We start from the raw sequence: 17,659 nt of genomic DNA on the forward strand, positions 1-17,659 counted from the left end.
GGACTGGAGAAGTGGGAAGTGAATGAGTGAAATTTATTTCCTGCCTTCTCAGCAGGCTTTTCTGTTCTAAGCAAACTTAACTCCACAGAGCCTCCATCTAGGTTCAGAGCGAAAGGTTTAGGGGCTGGAGAAGGGAAAGCAGTGAGCCACATGTCTTCACGCCATGCTTGAGTAACAGCTGCTCTTATCCGCAGTACTGAGCTTCTACTGAAGCTTCTATTAGAAAAAGAGTTCAATTGCTTTAAAGAAAGAAGTTTAAAAAATCTTAACTTTGGGACTTGCTGGCAGCCCAGTGGTTAAAGCTTTGCCTTCAAATGCAGGGGGTGCGGGTTCAATTCCTGGTCAGGGACTTAAGATCCCACATGCCTCACAGCCAAAAAACCAAAACATAAAACAGAAACAACATTGAAATAAATTCAATAAAGAGTTTTAAAATGGTCTACATCAAAAAATATACTGTAATAAAAAAAAAAAAAAAAAACCCTTACCTAGAGAAGGGTGTTTAGAATGATCAATATTTCAGGTCACATCAGCAGAGAGAAAACTAACTGCAAAATAGAAAATATAAGCACCAATGAACAGTGAATAAATAGATGAAAAAGGTGGAATTCTAAGGTTATCCACTAAACCAAATGATATGTTATTGTTTATAACACAACTTCAACCTAGGCAAAGCACAAGTAGAAGTCAGCATGGGGATGTATGGCCCCTGAGCCCCATGTCCTGCTCCCTGAACCTCCATGTGGGCGACACTCCAGGCTGGACTTCACTGTTTGTGGGGGTGAAAAGCATGCTCAGCAGTGAGCACAACTAAAGGTTTGTAACAAGAAACTTGAAGAAAGAGTAAGAGAACCAAGATTATCCTGTTGAGATAAAAACACTAGAAAAGATTTAATATAAAAAAGGCTGCAGTTCAGTTCAGTTGCTCAGTCGTGTCCAACTCTGCAACCACATGGATGCAGCATGCCAAGCCTCCCTGTCCATCACCAACTCCCAGAGACTACTCAAACTCACGTCCATAGAGTCGGTGATGCCATCTACCCATATCATCCTCTGTCGTCCCCTTCTACTCCCACCTTCAATCTTTCCCAGCATCAGGGTCTTTTCTAATGTGACTCATCAGGTTCTTCACATCAGGTGGCCAAAGTATTGGAGTTTTAGTTTCAGCAAATATTCAGTCCTTCCAATGAATATTTAGGACTGATTTCCTTTAGGATGGACTGGTTGGATCTCCTTGCAGTCCAAGGGACTCTCAAGAGTCTTCTCCAGCACCATAGTTCAAAAGCATCAATTCTTCAGTGCTTGGCTTACTTCATAGTCCAACTCTCACATCTATACATGACTACTGAAAAAACCATAGCTTTGACTAGATGGACCTCTGTTGGCAAAGTAATATCTCTGCTTTTTAATATGCTATCTAGGTTGGTCATAACTTTTCTTCCAAGGAGTAAGCATCTTTTAATTTCATGGCTGCAGTCACCATCTGCAGCGATTCTGGAGCCCAAAAAAATAAAATCTGTCACTATTTCCACTGTTTCCCCATGTCTTTGCCATGAAGTGATGGGACCAGATGCCATGATCTTAGTTTTCTGAATGTTGAGTTTTAAGCCAACTTTTTCACTCTCCTCTTTGACTTTATCAAGAGGCTCTTTAGTTCTTTACTTTCTGCCATAAGTATGGTGTCATCTGCATATTTGAGGTTACTGATATTTCTCCAGGCAATTTTCATTCCAGTTTGTGCTCCATCCAGCCCAGCGTTTCTCATGATGTACTCTGCATATAAGTTAAATAAGCGGGGTGACAACATACAGCCTTGACGTACTCCTTTCCCTATTTGGAACCAGTTTGTTGTTCCAAGTTCAGTTCTAACTGTTGCTTCTTGTCTTCCATACAGGTTTCTCAGGAGGCAGGTCAGGTGGTCTCGTATTCCCATCTCTTTAAGAATTTTCCATAGTTTGTTGTGATCCACACAGAAAGGCTGCAGAAGAAGCAAAATAAATAGGTTAATTGACTGTAACAAAATTTAATATTCATGCATCAAATTTTCATGGTATTGACTGATACTCAAGAATGAAAGAAAATATTTGCAAATTATACATCTGATAAAGGGTTAATATGCAGAATATAAACAGAACCCCTACAACTTGACAACAATTTTCAAATGGGCAAAGGACTTGAAGAGAAATGTTTTCAAAGAAAATATACAAACGTCAAATAGGCACATGAAGAGATACTTTACATCTCTAATATTATGGAAATACAAATCAAAACCACAGTGAGATACCACTTCCCATCAGAATGGTTATCATAAAAAACAAACAAACAGAAAATAACTATTGGTGAAGACATGGAGAAATTGAACTACTGGAGGGAATATAAAACAGGGTCAGTCACTGTAGAAAATACTATGGCAGCTCCTTTAAAAATCAAAAATAGAATTACTATTTGATCCAATAACTCCACTTCTGAATATATACCGAAAAGAATTGAAAGCAAGCACTTGAAAAGATATTTGTCCACCTACTTTCATAGCAGTACCATTAACAATGTCCAAAAGGAGGAAGCAACCTAATTGTTCATCAACAGATGAATGGATGAAGAAAATGTGGTATACACCTACAATTAAACATTGCTGCTGCTAAGTCCCTTCAGTCGTGTCCGGCTCTGTGCAACCTCATGGACTGCAGCCTACCAGGCTTCTCCATCCATGGGATTCTCCAGGCAAGAACACTGGAGTGGGTTGCCATTTCCTTCTCCAACAATTAAACATTACGCAGCCTTAAAAAGGAAGGAAATTCTGACACATGCCACAACACAGATGAATCTCGGAGATACTATGTGTAGTAAAATAAGCCAGTCACAAAAGGATAAAAACTGTATAATCTCATTTATAAAAGATATCTATCAGAGTCAAATTCATAGAGACAGAAGGTAGAATGGTAGTTGCCAGGGGTTAGGGGAAGGGAGGAAAGAGGAGTTATTATCTAATGAGCACAAGGTTTCCATTTTCTGAGACGAAAAATGTCCTGGATGGAGATTAGTGATGACTGCACAACAATGTGAATGATTGAACTGTACACCTTTTTAGAAAATGGTTAAGATGGTAAATTATATGGTATGTATATTTTACCATAAAGAATTTAAATATTTTTAAAACAAAGACTACAACAATCATGAAACCTAGCTCATATGCCAAGTGAGTTTCAAGAGATGCCAGCCATATGGACTTCACGTATTTCTTCTTTACAATATCATTCCACTTCATCTGATGGACATGAGAATCTGTGGTCCACCAGGGTGAACTCTGGCTGCACCTGCAATGGCAGGCCTTCTCAGAGGGACTGTGAATTAGAGAAGAAAATCAATGGAAACAAGAAGGAAAGCTTAGAAGGACGGGTGGAACACAATGAGGTGAGCAGGCAGACTGAAAACATTTCAGGCCAAAAGGAGTTTAGAGAACCTGATGATTCTTGAACACTACTGGCAAAGCTACTGAAATTGACTGGTTTTATGAAGACCTCTACACCTTCTAGAACTAGCATCAAAAAAAATAAAAATAAAAAAAGATGCCCTTATCGTCATAGGGGACTGGAATAAAAAAGTAGGAAGTCAACAGATATACAGAGTAACAGGCAACTTTGGCCTTTAAGTACAAAATGAAGCAAGTCAAAGGCTAACAGAGTTCTGTCAAAAGAACACACTGATCATAGCAAACACCCTTTTCCAGTAAGCCAAGAGATGACTCTACACAAGGACATCATCAGATTGATTATGTTCTTTAGAGCCGAAGATGGAGAAGCTCTATCCAGTCAGCAAAAACAAGACCCGGAGCTGATTGTGTGAGCCACACAATCAGACCATGAGCTCCTTACTGCAAAACTCGTGTTTAAATTAAAAAAAAAAAAATGGTAAAAGCACTAAGCCATTCAAGCATGATCTAAATCAAATCCCTTATCATTATACAGTGGAGGTGACAAATAGATTCAAGGGATTAGATCTGATAGGGTGCCTGAAGAACTATGGAAGGAGGTTCATAACATTGTACAGGAGGCAGTGATCAAGAGCATCCCAAAGAAAGCAAAGTGGTTGTCTAAGGAGGCCTTATAAATAGCTGAGGAAAGAAGAGAAGCAAAAGGCAAAGGAGAAAGGGAAAGATATACCCAATTGAATGCAGAGTTCCAGAGAAGAGCAAGGAGAGATTAGAAGGGCTTCTTAAATGAGCAAGGCAAAGAAACAGAGGAAAAAAACAGAATGGGAAAGACTAGAGATCTCTTCAGGAAAAGTGAAGATTCCAAGAGAACACTTCATGCAAGGATGGGCACAATAAAGGACCGAAAGGGAAAGGGCCTAAAAGAAGCAAAAGAGATTAAGAAGAGGTGGCAAGAACACGCAGAAGAACTGTACAAAAAAGGTCTAATGACCCAGATAACCACGATGATGTGGTCAATCACCTAGAGCCAGACATCCTGGAATATGAAGTCAAGTGGGCCTTAGGAACCATAACTACAAACAAAGCTAGTAGAGGTGATGGAATTCTAGCTGATCTATTTCATATCCTAAAAGATGATGCTGTTAAAGTGCTGCACTCACTATGTCAGCAAATTTAGAAAACAGTGGCCACAGAACTGGAAAAGATCAGTCTCATTCCAATCCCAAAGAAGGGCAATGCCAAAGAATGTTCAGTTGCACTCAATTCACATGCCAGCAAGATTATGCTCAAAATCCTTCAAGCTAGGCTTCAGCAGTACCTGAACCAAGAATGTCAGAAGTACAAGTTGCATTTCAAAGAAGCAGAGGAACCAGAGATTGAATTGCTAACACCTTTGCTAAAACCTCTGTGTGAATCACAGCAAACCGTGGGAAATTCTTAAAGAGATGGGAGTACTAGACCACCTTACCTGCCGTCTGAGAAACCTGCATGCAGGATAAGAAGCAACAAGTCAGAACCAGACACAGAACAATGATTGGTTCCAAATTGGGAAAGGAGTACATCAAGGCTGTATATTGTCACCCTGCTTATTTAACTTATATGCAGAGTACATCATATGGAATTCCAGGGTGGATGAAGCACAAACTGGAATCAAGATTCCTGGGAGAAATATCAACAACCTCAATATGCAGATGATACCACTCTAATGGCAGAAAGTGAAAAGAAACTACAGAGCCTCTTGATGAGGGTGAAAGAGGAGAGCAACAAAGCTGGGTTGAAATTCAACATTCAAAAAAACTAAGATCACGGCATCCAGTCCCATCACTTTATAGCAAACAGAAGGGGGGAAAATGGAAATGGTGACAGATTTTATTTTCTTGGGCTCCACAATCACTGTGGACAGTGACTGCAGCTATGAAATTAAAAGATGCTTGCTCCTTGGAAAGAAAGCTATGACAAACCTAGACAGCATGTTAAAAAGCAACAACATCACTTTGCCAACAAAGGTCCATCTAGTCAAAGCTATGGTTTTTCCAGTAGTCATGTATGGATATGACAGTTGGACCATAAAGAAAGCTAAGTGCTGAAGAATTGATGCTTTTGAACTGTGGTGTTAGAGAAGACTCTTGAGAGTCCCATGGACTGCAAGGAGATCCAATGGACCAGTCAATCCTAAAGGAAATCAACTCTGAATATTCATTGGAAAGGCTGATGCTGAAGCTCTAATATTTTAGCCACCTGATTCAAAGAGCAGACTCATTCGAAAATACCCTGATGCTGAGAAAGACTGAGGGCAGGAGGAGAAGGGGATGACAGAGGATAATTTGAACAAACTCTGGGAGATAGTGGAGGACAGGGGAGCCTGGCGTGCTGCAGTCCATGGGGTTGCAAAGAGATGGACAGGACTTGGTGACTAAACAGCAACAACTTATAACAGACACCAAGCTTCTTACCATGACAAAGGAGATAAAGGTCAACTGCTACAGTTTGTGAGAATGAAGTCTTTAGACTACTGCTGCTGCTGCTGCTGCTGCTAAGTCGCTTCAGTCGTGTCCGATTCTGTGCGCCCCCAGAGACGGCAGCCCACCAGGCTCCCCTGTCCCTGGGGTTCTCCAGGCAAGAACACTGGAGTGGGTTGCCATTTCCTTCTCCAATACATGAAAGTGAAAAGTGAAAGTGAAGTTACTCAGTCATGTTCGACTCTTCGCGACCCCATGGACTGCAGCCTACCAGGCTCCTCCGTCCATGGGATATTCCAGGCAAGAGTACTGGAGTGGGTTGCCATTGCCCTAGCAAGACAAAAGTGTAGACATTAGGGGCTGTTTATCAGATAATTAATCATACAGACAGAAACTAAGGCATCTTCTAAAAACACACGGATGTTGAAAAAATCCTACAGTTTGAGATAGCAATGATTTCATACATTTTATAATACTAGACAGTCTGTCCCCACTGACTCTGAAAAAATTCAAGATTCTGACTTCTTTTCAGCCTCTCTGCTTCAGATGGCTTTGAGAAACTCAGACTTGCTTGGCAGGACAGTTGCTACCATTAAACATGCTTACAGAAGTGTAAATATCAATGAATAATGAATAATGTAAAACTAGCAATGAATAAAGGACATACCAAATTTGATACTCACAGGAATTGAAAACTAACAGCAAATTAACAACAAGTAAGAGAAAATGCCAACAAAGCAATCTGGAAAAAGCCCCCCACAATTTAGTTATAAATGGAAAAAAAAGAATTTTCAAGAAAACATTGTGTCAATGAAGCTTTTGGCAAGATTTAAGTATATATTTTCAATCCTTGAAACAACCAGCTTCAGGAGCAGACAGAAAGCTCTCAAGTCCATGGTGGTGCCAGAGAATCCAAGTCCCAACTGTGCCTGGGGTGAGCAGTGAAGGAAGAAGATAAAAGCCTGCCACCTTATGGGGTGTGAGAAGAGCTGCCAAAGAGCTGCAGCTGCAAGCAGCCCCCCAATCCACTGGTGGCACTCTGGTAACCAGACACCTGATCACAATGCCTGAAGCACACGCTGAAAGGATGTTCTACATCCAAATACATGCCAGGCCTCAGAGGCAAAGGCCTGTCCAGGTGCGCAAAGTGTAACTGACCTACATGCTTTTCCTCTTTTTATTGAAACTCCACTTGGCTTCAAGTCACTGAATGTTCATATCATAAAAGCTATGTTCCATTTCATAGAAACAGCCATCTCAAGGACTGGGGTTTAGACAAACAATGTACTTCACGATAACCATCCATGAGACCCACATCACTATTGTTTCTCAGCATTCAACCTTCCTAAATCCTCCTAGACAAAGGCTACATTTTACCCAAAAGACATCTATCCATTCACAGGAGCAGGGCTTCATGGGGGAGCAATTACTCACACCGCCTCTGCCTCTCCAACACGTTTCTTGTGAGTAGAGGTCACCGTGGCTTAATACACTTTCTGTGTAGAATATGGAGAGGAACAAAATTGCATTTTGTAATCAGGTCTATATTTGCCCTTGTGACATAGCAACAGAGGAGTGTTGTTTTTTTTTTAATAAAATATAATCAACTCAATTTGATGAAACAGACACAAGATTATGGAAAGAACAACTATCCCAAACTCAGAGAAGGTGTGGACCTCTCACTGTTCATTATTTCAGCAATTTTAAAGTGTTTTGAGATTCCAGTCTGTGAAATTTCTTTCTAATCCAAGACAAAGACTTGGACTCCCTCCAAAATTTTTTAAAGAAAACATGGATTCAAAGCTAATGCAAATCAGTCACAAAGGGTGATGTGGCTTTTATAGTGAGACACAGATCTGAACATGTAGTGAACATAGCTTTATCACTTATTAGTTACATGACCTGACATGAGTTTCTTTATCTTTCTGAGTCTCAATCTCCTGTCTGTAAGATGGTGCTGATAATGCTCACTTCTGCTGCTTGTGAAGATATCATATGAAGTAATGAAGTCTAGATTACCTGGCAGAGAGCCAGGCATATGGTAAATGTTGTAAAAATTGAAGGTAAAAGGTTAGGAAATTTCTAGCTTCTGTTTGTTCTGAGGAGGAGGAGGAGAATGGGGAGAGAAAGAAAGAAAAGAAGTATCATAGCACAATGCACTGACATCCCTAAGATATGCTGCTATCTTAATATCCTTTCTAACAGAAAGAAAAAATAGAATCAAATACCCATCGTATGCAGCCATCTCATAAAGTAGGTATAGGACTCCCACCATATCATCAGGTGCCAAATGGTTCCACTGTATTTGACTTGAACTTGTACTCAGATCATTCAGACACAAGGATAAAATTATTTATTAAACTAAAGAGAATTTAAAGATGACCTTTACCCCCAGTCTCCATACTAAGGGCTAAAGAACTTCCATATTTGTCTCCCTTTTCCACTCACTTTGGACATCCTCTGCTCCACTAAGATGCATTTATCCTATTTCCCTCTCCTTCATCTGTGTTTGGGGGAATTAAAAAGAAAACATTTTTGTGTTGGTCCAGTCTTTTGAACCATTTTTAATCAGTTTTCTTCATATCTCCTCATAGAATGGTAACTTTAGCCAAGCCTTGAAGGTAAACTGCTGCCAACTAACAAATTCAAAACAAGCCCAAGGTCAGCAGCACACCAGTGAGGCCAAGGTTCACTATTTGGAGGTCAGAACAGTTTGACATGAAAATGAAAAGGAGGGTAATCAGTTAATGAATCTGGCACAGTAGCATCCACCAGGAGAGGGGAGAACAAAACACTGGATGAGTTCAGAAACTAAGGAGACATTATAAACAAATAGGGTCATTGCCTGCATGTTCCTGCTTCTCTCCATCATGTGTGAATGTCCTTTGAATCCTATCATTAAAGAGTGCAACCCTTTGCAGCTCTGGGAGGCTTGAATGCCCCCAATGAAATGCCAGCATCAGTGAAACTCTAATAGCATTCCACCTGCAGCACCTGTGCCAACAAGTGGTACCAGGCTTCAGACAAGCTGAAGGGCCTGCATGTGCTGAAGATGGAACAGTTGGGCCAGCCAGTGGTCATTTGCTGAATGGTTCCTGTAGTCCCAGCTTGAGCTGAAAAGGAAACTCTACAGAGATAGTTAACTCAGAGCCTCCATACAAAAAACCTCTGTCATCGAAACAACTTTGGATGATACGCCTACCTTCTCCACTGTGGCAAATGATGACAAAGACTGCCACCAGAGAGAGTGACGACAGTAGTCAACACATCCTTCTGAAGTGACGCAAGGCACCTCCGTCCCCACTGGCTCGGGTTGTTAAACAACATCTGGCCCAGAACCAGAGTCATTTACCCAACCCCTTCCTTGGAATAAAATGAACACTTGGTTATTCACAGTGCATTTTATCCTGTTCCACTGAGCGGTATTTTAGCTACCAGCTTGTTTTATCTATTGATTGTACATATTCTCTCATTGCATCTACTCTACAAAGTCTGTAAGTATTGTTATCAAAAGAAAAATGAAAAAATGTGTTTTCTAGAACAGTGTGGCAGAAACCTTCAAACCACCCAACTAACTTTAAAGTACTTTGTAACTGCCAGAATTATCCCAGTGGGTACAAGTATATATTATGGAAATAATGTGTGTTTCAATAAAATGTTGTTTGTTTGTATGCATTGGCAAAACATGTCTTCTCACCATATGTAATTATTAGTTAGCTATTAAAGTTCTTTAACAACTATTAATCAAACTATTTCTTAAGATAGGTTCTTCTGAAGATTCATATCCACAAAACATCACTGATATGAATCCCACCCTATACCAGAAGGTCTCAATAAAAGGAAAGAAGAAGATTGTACATATAGAAAGTCTGTATTCACACCTGCCCTCCAAAACTAATACATCAATAAAGCTAATAAACCACTTGAAAATAAAAATAAAAAGAGATCCTTCCATGCTCCATGCCCACCAGATCTCACATTGTCCTACTTCTATCCTCAGCTTTGTCTTCCATTTCCAGATCTTTGGCCATCTTTTGGGAATCTGAACTTATCTTCTGAATGAGAAAACTAAATGCCTTCAGTGAATACTCACCCCTATATCTTTCTTATTGCACACACCCTGCCATATAATTTCCAGGTGACCAGCTTATCAGTCCTTCCCCAACTCCCCACGATGAGGGGAGGGGAATGTCCAAATTTTCCCATGAGAATGAGATTAGATTCAAAGAGCCATCTAAACTTTCAGGCTAGTATAGATTGCTCTGGATTCCACTCTTAGAGGATAAGGATCTCTTTAAATGATGGTCCTTTAAAATGTTATTGTTGGCAATGCACTTTAGGGAAAAACATATGACACTGTGTTTCCTACAGACACTTTACAGTCTACAAGCTGAGTTGGTTAATACTTAATATTCAGCACAATGTGATAGCCCAAAAGCTAATAAGAAGATAATTATGAATGACTTCATAGCCTAAGAGAGTGGCTTACAATTCCATCCTATTACTGGTTCTGTCCTCCGAACCTAAGGATTATTCCTGCACATAACTTTACACTTTGATTTTTTATCATTACCAAGCCATCAGACATGGACTAGGAGCAAAGTCAAAGTAATAAGTTATATCCCAATATTATTTTTTGAGCAACAAACAATTTCCACTTGAATGAGATGAATTTAACTTTACACCAAAGTCCATGATGCAGCTCTAGGCTGAAACTTCAATGCTGTAATCTACTTACTGGAGGCTTAGTTCATTAGATTCCTAGACTTCAGCACAGAGAGAGACCTTGAGCTCTACCCTTCAGGTCTGCCTCTGAGTTACTATGTAATCATGCCTAAGTCACATTTTAATTTGTTACTTTTTATCCACTTGTAAAATGGCAATAATTCAAATTCTCCAAGTCATGGACCTCATTTTAGGATTTATTTTTAAGCTGTTTCTAGAAGCCCTGAAATTCTACATAGCTGTTTCAGGTGTTACATACAAATAATTTGGTCCAATTTTTTATTTTTAGTGTATATTTTAACACTGTGGGAATAGTCTAGGAGTCATTAACTAACACAAGATATATAAAAGATTTTAACACATATTAGTGAACTCTCCTGCAAGATATTATCTGGTTCACTCATTCTTATCTGCTGCTGCTGCTAAGTCGCTTCAGTCATGTCCGACTCTGTGTGACCCCATAGACAGCAGCCCACTAGGCTCCTCTGTCCCTGGGATTCTCCAGGCAAGAATATTGGAGTGGGTCTCCATTTCCTTCTCCAATGCATGAAAGTGAAAAGTGAAAGTGAAGTCGCTCAGTTGTACCCGACTCTTAGCGACCCCATGGACTGGAGCCTACCAGGCTCCTCCGTCCATACGATTTTCCAGGCAAGAGTACTGGAGTGGGGTGCCACTGCCTTCTTATCTGCAAACCTCAATAAAAAAAATCTAAAACCAATTTACATATGAATGACATTACTTCGGTTGAGTTCAATTCAGTGGCTCAGTCACGTCCAACTCTTTGCAACCCCATGAACTGCAGCACACCAGGCCTCCCTGTCCATCACCAACTCCCAGAGTCTACCCAAACCCATGTCCATTGAGTCAGTGATGCCATCCAACCATCTCATCCTCTGTTGTCCCCTTCTCCTGCCCTCAATCTTTCCCAGCATCAGGGTATTTTCAAATGAGTCAGCTCTTCGCATCAGGTGGCCAAAGTATTGGGGAGTTTCAGCTTCAACATCAGTCCTTCCAATGAACATCCAGGACTGATCTCATTTAGGATGGACTGGTTAGATCTACAATACGTTATTTATCAATAAGGGTCATTTTTTTTAATAACAGAATTCCTGGTTTACTATCATTTCTAAAGAAATGTAATCAAGTTCTCTCGTATGTCAAAGACTTTGTCAAGGCTTACAGGCTAAACCAGTCCATCCTGGGCATGCACACTACCTATTCTTACCCATGGTACCTTTGGGCAATGAGGCAAGGTGATGCTAGTGGTGCCGTGAGAAACTATTAGAGCCAGGTTACAAGGCCTGGTTGGCTAATGGTAGATTTTGTAATCATCTTGGGAATCATGATGGATTTTTAGGGTAACAATAGCTTTCTGGATCATAAAGGGTTAGACCCAGATACACCATTCTGGGTTTCATGCAACTGGATGGAGTCTCAGAGAGTGGAGAATCCATGTTCCTTGAACATCTCACACTCTGACCTTTTGGTACAATTTGCTAAGTACACATCCTTCACACTTATCATAGCAAACTGTTCCATCTTTAAGATTTATATGATAAGCGAACTCAGTTTTCCCATATCCATAACCAGTTCTACAGTATACGCCCCTCCCATTTATATATCATGTAAAACTCAAACTCATCTACCTGGAAGATAGTCTTATCACATCATAGTTGACTATTCAGTAACTAATTTCCAAAGATACTGTCTTATTATTATTAAATTATAAATCTTTCAGTACTTATTAGAAGTTTTTTGTGCTTCTCTGACTTTGATGCTAATGATATGAAATACAAGCAATAGTTATTGTTGGTGATGCAATTTTTGAAGCAGAATTTCCTACTATAGCTCCTTTGGGTTTCTGGATAAATAAATTGCAGAGTGTCCTGAGAGCACACAGCAGTCTGTTACCATTAGGAACTACCTGCCTATAGAATCAGTATTTTCATAATGTAGTTTATATTTTGGAGTTCTACAGAAAATTATATTTGTAAAAGGAATCAGTTACTGGGGGGAAAATGTTTGGCAACTGCTATTCTGAAGATACAACGACTGTCATTATTTGCAAGTCATCCTGATAAGTAGAGCCAAAACATTCAACGTGCAATCCACACTGTATTTTGTCCAAGCTATGAGTAGTCATCATAAGGTAAGACAGGGGGACTGCTTACCTTGTGCCAACCAAAGACAAAGATGGAACAGCTCTCCAAAATCAAGTACATGGTCAATGCATGAAGCTAGAAAAAATAAGTTTCATGTAGCAGTTGTTCGGTCACTAAGTCGTGTCCAACTCTTTGTGACCCTGTGGACCGGAGCATGCCAGGCTCCTCTGTCCATGGGAATTTCCAGGCAAGAATACTGGAATGGGTTGCCATTTTCTTCTCCAGGGGATCTTCCTGACCCAGGAGTCAAACCTGCATCTCCTGCAGGTGGATTCTTAACCACTAAGCCACCAGGGAAGCACATTAAGAAACTGCATATTAAAACAATAGTTAGATACCACTACCCACTTATCAGAATGGTCAAAATTTGTAACACTGGGGAAGACACGAAATTTGAGTTTCATCTAATGATCACTGGTTGTCATTCATTAAACAGTTCTTATGTGCCAGGCAGGTACTGCACCAATGGTCCAGTGGCCATGACCTCATTTAATGCCCTCAACAATCTTATCGTCATCATCACCAGTTTAGAGATGAGGAAGTTGGCTGAGAGGGATTAAGTAATTTACTAAAGTAATAGATACCAACCCAGGTCTTTCAGTTGCCAAAATATTTGCTCTTTCTGCCTCCCACTCTTTTCAAAGGTCCCTAGATGGACAGATATATTTTCTTTAGCTTGAGTATGTCATTAGCTCTGGAAATTCTCTCTCAAAAACATCACAGTCCACCCTTTTCAGAGAAAGACCTGTGTCCTGGTATCTTTGAAATTCCAGCCTGTGTACCAGAAATGGAGAGACTCCCTGTGTGGTGGCCCTGCAACTCCCGCTATGTGGACTTCGACAAGAAGCTCTCAGTTAGTGCTCTGCACCTGGCCCTTGGTGGTTATCACTTTCAAAGAGCTACAGGCACCATGACTTACGAAACCAGCTCTGCTACCGTTTCCTTTCCTGTCTGATTCCCATCCACTCCACATGGTCATGGATGGGGTAGTTTCTCTTTTGTAGCATCACTGCAGTCTGACTTTTCTTTCACCTCTCCATATTCCACATTCCACCAAGTAGCAGTTTAATTCTAAGACCACCGGTCAGAACTTTAAAACAGATTTTCAAAGAACATCTGACTGCTAGAACTTCAAATAGCTCAAGTATAACCATTTTCTTCAATAAACCTAAATTCTATTTTAAATTGTATTTTGAATAAAATAATAGTTTATACTCACTTGTGTCGGTCCCTTTTTACTTCTGAATCTCCAAGTCATTCTTAAAACCTTCAGACTTTAAGTCTTCTCATGTTATCACAGTCCATTTTTAATTACTGGTATCAAAAGGAAGGGATTATCACAGGGGAAAAGGCTTCTATGCTATTTTACCAGCTTAATTTCTAGACAAAAGCTTTGAAATGGTCAACACAAAGAAAAAATGTGAGTTCAAATAAGCCACAAACCAGGAAGACAGTCCAAGAATTAGCAATGAAGGTCAAATTCAAGCACAATAAAGCCACAGAGAATACTGATGTGTTTTGTTGTAGTGACATTTCATAGTTAATTGGTAGTTTGTTAAAGATTACATCTCTGAGATCAAAAGGGACAGTGCTGAAAAACACTCAGAAGGAGAAAGCAAGAAGGCTCTACAAACAGTAGGTGTTTGGAAACTAGAAATCGTACCAAGTGACTAATAAGGAAGGAAGAGAAGCAGCTTATCACTTCTCAGAGAACTTTGTGACTTTCAAACCAGAGTGTTGTGGGCAGAATCTGATCAGAGGCCTCTAGGATACATTTTCATCCTCATGAGGTTAGGGATCAGGAAGAGGAGAGGGTAAGGAGGACCAGTAGCTATAAAGCTGTGAGTTAGAAAGGGCTTTCAGTGTTATTTACTTCCCACATCCTGCTCCAGAATCCCTCGAATTCTCACTTTCTCCATCAGCTTCTGTTTCCACCCAGATGTTACATGTGCCAGACCCCTTTCTACAGCAATGGCCCTTACAGGTCTTGAGTTAATTTAAAATAATACAAGGAAAGATCTGGTTTCCCTGGTGGCTCAGCGGTAAAGAATCCACCTGAGATGCAGGAAATGCAGAAGACAAGGGTTTGATCCCTGGGTCAGGAAGATCCCCTGGAGAAGGAAATGGCAAACCACTATAGTATTCTTGCCTGGACAATCCCACGGACAGAGAGAGCCTGGTGGACTATAATCCGTTGGGTTGCAAAGGGTCAGACACAACTGAGCGCACACACACACACACACACACACACATATTTCATTGATTTCATGTTGCTGTTAATGGAAATAAGGCATGACATCCCAAAAGAGAAACAAAAATCAAAAATACTCATAGCCTCAGTTGAATCCAGTGACTACATGGTCTCAGGTATGACCTGGCCCCACAACAGAAGAATTTGAGCTTATTGTCAAAATCCACTATACACAATCACCTAAGTGACTTTACTAAAGCACAATCTGACAGTGTCACTTCTCTGCCTTCACAAACTTCAGCGAACCCCCATTGCCCACAGAACGAAATCTAAATGACAGAACCCTGCCTCTCTTTCTAGCCACATCTCCTACCATCCCCCACCTCAGATTTCACGCCCCAGCCATACTTTTGAACACACAATATTCTCCTTAAGGATTCTATATCGAGTGGTCCCTCTGCTTGAAACTGTCTTTCTTCCTTCCATCTTTGCCTGGAAAGGTCCTGGAAAATTTCTACTCACCCTGCAGATCTCCAATATCACTTCACTTCGTCCCTCTGGGCCGGAGTGGGTGTCAGCATGGCGGCGGCCTTGGCTCGGCTCGGACTCTGCTCGGTCAAGCAGGTTCGGGTTCAGTTCTGTTCCTTCAAGAAGAACTTGGAATCGACGAAGACCTTCCACCAGGCAGTGAGCAGCGAGAAAGTTCGCTGTACGAACCTCAACTGCTCAGTGATTGTAGAAATGAGGCACAAGGGCTCCGAGCCTTGCGTGGACGTGCTGTTCGGAGACGGGCATTGTTGATTATGCGCAGCGCGCACCTCACCGCCCACACCGCCCAGGAAATGCTCACGGCCTTCGCCTCCCACATCCAGGCCAAGGGCACGGCAGGAAGCAGGGACAAGCCAAGCGCCAGTACCAGGCGCTGACTGCACAGAAGAAACCAACAGATTTTAACCTAAGACTGCTATGGACACTTATTTAAGAAGAACTCAATTACTCAAATCACTATCTGGAGGGCCAGGGAACGCCAAAAAATGGAAAGAGGCCTGTGACTGCTAACATAACCAGTGTTTCTGGGATGAGGAAAGATAGGAGGGGTGTGGACAAATTTGAATTTATTTCAGTTTCTTACCATCACTTACTGGTTAACCCTTTTGAATTTGGCTTCTCCCTCCACTACTCAAGGTACCTCTTACTCTTATTATAAACGCTGTTTTCTCAGTCCTCATCTTTCCATTTCCGTAGCATGTGCCACTCTTCATTCATTCCTTGTGGAACTTTTCTTCCTCTGGGGTCCTTTTTCTTCTCTTAACCATAAACATGTACTACTCTCCTTTGTCTTATTTTTGGGACATCTTGTCTTCTGTCATGACTTGAACTATCCTCTTGGGTTAAACCCTACATTTCTGTTTGGCTCTAATCTTAAATTCCGTGCTATATAGTCAGGGTACCTACTACCGAATTTCTCCAAATTATAGCAACACTCTTTGTCCAAAATAAAACTGATAATCTTGCATACTGTCTATAACGACCCTTGAACAATGACAGGTTTGAATTGCAGGGGTCCTCTTACATGCCTATTTTTAATATAAATACTACATTACTACATGCAAAAAAAGAAGTCCCTCTGGGTTTTCCATTCCCTATCCCACCACTGGGCTTAGATAAATCAGCCTTCCTGTTTACACCCACAAAGATCCACTTCCTTGGTTAAGTGCCTTACTTCCTATGTTGCAATTGCCTATTTCTTTATCAGTCTTTTTGACTGAACTATACACTCCTTAAAGACTGAGAATTCATTTTCTTCACTATTGTATCCCAAAACCTAACAGAGTACCTGACACATGGTAGTATCTCAGCAACCCACCTTTTGGGTTTTGGGTGAATGAACACGCTGGCCATCTATATAAGGTCAACCCCTATTCCCTCCCTCCCTCTCTTATCTGTGACCCAAATTAAAGCCCAGTACTTCTGGTTGTCCTTCCTGGTCCTGGAGCATTTTTAAAATTACAGCAACGTCCTTCCCATCCTAGACACCTCCACTTCCGGTCATTTGTTCTCCCTGGCTCTAGTAAAACTAGTGTTACTTAAATTTGACCAGTCTTCTCCCGCTACATCCGAAATCCTCTGAGCCAGGTGTAGCAACTTCTTTTCACAACATTAAGACAGGCTACCAGGCCACAAAACAGATGACAATCCCTTTACACACTTCAGGGAGCAGCACCAAGGAAACAGCACTTGAGAAAGCCATTGACAGCCTGAATATTCACGGCATTCCTATAGACGCAGCACTTCTCTCCCTCTAGGAGTGAAGGCCCCAAAAGCACATCCGAGAATGTTCTGAACCTCCATAGGTGTGAACAAGCTCCACCTTTGCAACACAATCTAGATAAAACCAAACATAAAAGTCTGCACGATGGATGAAGCCAACGCCTCCTCCATGATTTCCCTTCTGGGAACTATGTGAAGTTCCTTATTGTCTCCACAACCATAAAGGATGAACTTGAAACTCAGATCCTTGCCTTGCCATCAGAAACATTCAAGTTTGGATCAGTCTTTCTAAGACCAGATCTTTGTGAACTATTAGAGACTTGTCACATATACAGAAGTATAACAGGGTTATTTCTGTCCATACAGGTACCTGGACTCTTTCACATTTCTCCTATTAAATCTCCCAGGATGGCAAAACTTT

General features: G+C 40.9%; 1 long non-coding RNA gene and 1 pseudogene across 1 annotated transcript; one reads left to right on the top strand and one right to left on the bottom strand.

Moving 5' to 3' along the window:
- Window positions 1-866: 866 nt before the first annotated feature.
- LOC132345727 (uncharacterized) lies at window positions 867-8,108 on the bottom strand. Its single transcript, XR_009495226.1, has 2 exons — window positions 5,884-8,108; window positions 867-1,978 (listed from the first exon to the last, which is right to left on the bottom strand). It is a non-coding gene; the product is annotated as an uncharacterized lncRNA (long non-coding RNA).
- Window positions 8,109-15,372: 7,264 nt separating this feature from the next.
- On the top strand, window positions 15,373-16,485 carry LOC101907740 (large ribosomal subunit protein mL53-like; annotated as a pseudogene).
- Window positions 16,486-17,659: the final 1,174 nt, after the last annotated feature.

The sequence above is a fragment of the Bos taurus genome, chromosome 7 (assembly GCF_002263795.3).
Source record: "Bos taurus isolate L1 Dominette 01449 registration number 42190680 breed Hereford chromosome 7, ARS-UCD2.0, whole genome shotgun sequence".
Taxonomy (NCBI): domain Eukaryota; kingdom Metazoa; phylum Chordata; class Mammalia; order Artiodactyla; family Bovidae; genus Bos; species Bos taurus.